Genomic DNA, 2,298 nt, shown 5'->3' with positions numbered 1-2,298 from the left:
AAAAATTCTTTATTTTAAAGATTGAATACAGACATGGGTATAGATATGATACAGATCCTAGTAGTTCTGATTCTCTGATCAAGCTCTACTCCACACACTTCTAAAAATTATATCCAGGTTCAGATATTCTGATTAGAATAGAGTCAAGAAAATACACCATGAAGCTCTGATTTTGGAAAAAATTCTATTTATATAATTATTTTCTATATAAATCATAGTACCCTTTACTCTTTTTCCTGCATAGCACTTAACATGCCTAGCAGAAGATTTTTGGCATAAGTAGGTGTAATTTATTCTAACAACACATTACTAGACATTTAAATATTTCAGAAAGCATTTGCATGCTTTGATATTAATACCCTACATACTGGACAAGTATAACTGCATTGTGTGGTTTGTGTATTTGTTTGTTCTTATTTAGCATGACTTTAGACATCAGTTGTCTTAATTATTCCAAAATGATGTACTGTTCTTCGAATATTTAGTGAAAATTTTCACCAGTACACAAGATGCTTTCTGTGGTGAATTAAGTTTATAGTATAAAACTTACTGATTTTTTTATAGCCCAGGTTAGTTTCTCTTTCCTCTGGCATGTATACAGGGTGCTGCATGATTTGGTGTGTCATACTTTGGCCCACCACTACTTTGTCTGTTGGCATGGGCTTCATGGGTAAAAACAATGGACAGAAGCTATACTGAGGTCCTCTGCTGACGCTGAGCAGCACATACTCAGTGGCTTCTGAGGAAGATGGATCGTCAAATAAGTACCTGGTGCTCTGACAAACTAGCTCAGTGTGATAATCCAGTTTAAGATCTTGCCACATTATTCATTACTTTTCTCCCACACTAATCTTTATAGCACACTTCTGTTTTGTTACTGCCTGCATTCTCAGAGTTATGGAAACTGTTGTTTTATGCTAAAGATAAACCTTTTTCATTAATTTATTCATGCTTTTCAGGGAGAGCAAGGGACAGCCATGATCTCTGACAGTTTGCTTTTCAGAGAGTAAAAGCACTGGCAAGTTCTATTGGCTCTCAGAGAACCGATGGTACATAAGTAGAGACCATAACAGGTTTAGACTAGTCAAACAGCCATGGAAAGAAGTAAAGGAAAAGACTTCAGAGTAAAGGCCCATTAGAGCACTGATCTAATTTCACAAGGGAAATGTTTGTGAATGGATACATGGATACCTGGACACAGACACATAGACACCAATACCTTATGAATACCTTTATTACAATGCCTGCTAACATCTATACCATTGAATGGACAGAAATAACTATAGATACAATTAAATAAGAAAAGAATGAAAATTAATGAGCATGTCAAGAAGTCACCGTGTTAAAACCTAGAAAACAACTTAGCATGGTAATTCACAAATAGTTAAGAAATTGAAATGTTACACTGAAATATATTTAATTAAGGAAAAAGCTAAGCTTCATAGGACAGATAACAGAAAATTAAAAACACGCTACAAAGAAAATAAGTAAAATGGTTAAATCCAACTATATAAAGATATCATTAAATGCAGCATTTAAACAATCTAAACTACTGGGGACACTACAGATTCAAGTAAAGAAGAAGGGAAAAAGCATATATCATGAAAACTGTAATCAAAAGAGAATTGAATTGACTGTACTATCATCACACAAAATAGGCATTAACCAAACAAACTTTGTGATTAAGGTACAAAGGACACTTGTATAAAAGACAAGGACAATATAATCATATATGTACCTACCAAGAGACCAAAGCAAATTCAGAATTGAAGGAGAAATAGACAAATTCAACAATATTAGTTGAGCATGAATGCTCTGCTATTGATAGTTAATGAAACAATTAGCCAATGAAGAAAAAATATAAAACACTTGAATAATTTTATAAACTAACTAGAATTGACAGATATTTGTTGACTACTGAGTCTAAAACGTTAGAATATTAATTTTAAGTGCATATGAAATGGTCTCCATGCAGATCATATATTTGGACAAAATTTAAGCCTGAATAATTTTTAAAAGATTGAAAGTATACAAAGTGTTTTCTCTAACCAAAGAAAGATAAAATAAGGAATGAATAGCAAAGATTTGAAATATTCACAAATATGTGAACATAAAAATGGCACATAACTAAATAGTCTATGGCTCAAAAAGGAATAAGAAGGGAAATTAAATAAATTCATAGGAAGACACAATATAGCAAAATGTATCAGATGCAGTTGAAGCAAATTTTAGATAATTATTGCTGCAAATGTCCGGTAGTTGTGTGTTTGGTTTAGTATCAGGCACTTAATTAGTCAC

Source organism: Echinops telfairi, unplaced genomic scaffold (genome assembly GCF_000313985.2).
Source record: "Echinops telfairi isolate 266 unplaced genomic scaffold, ASM31398v2 ScPeMD7_7420;HRSCAF=8458, whole genome shotgun sequence".
NCBI lineage: Eukaryota > Metazoa > Chordata > Mammalia > Afrosoricida > Tenrecidae > Echinops > Echinops telfairi.
The sequence above is the reverse complement of the archived record's forward strand: the minus strand, read 5'-3'. Positions refer to the sequence as shown.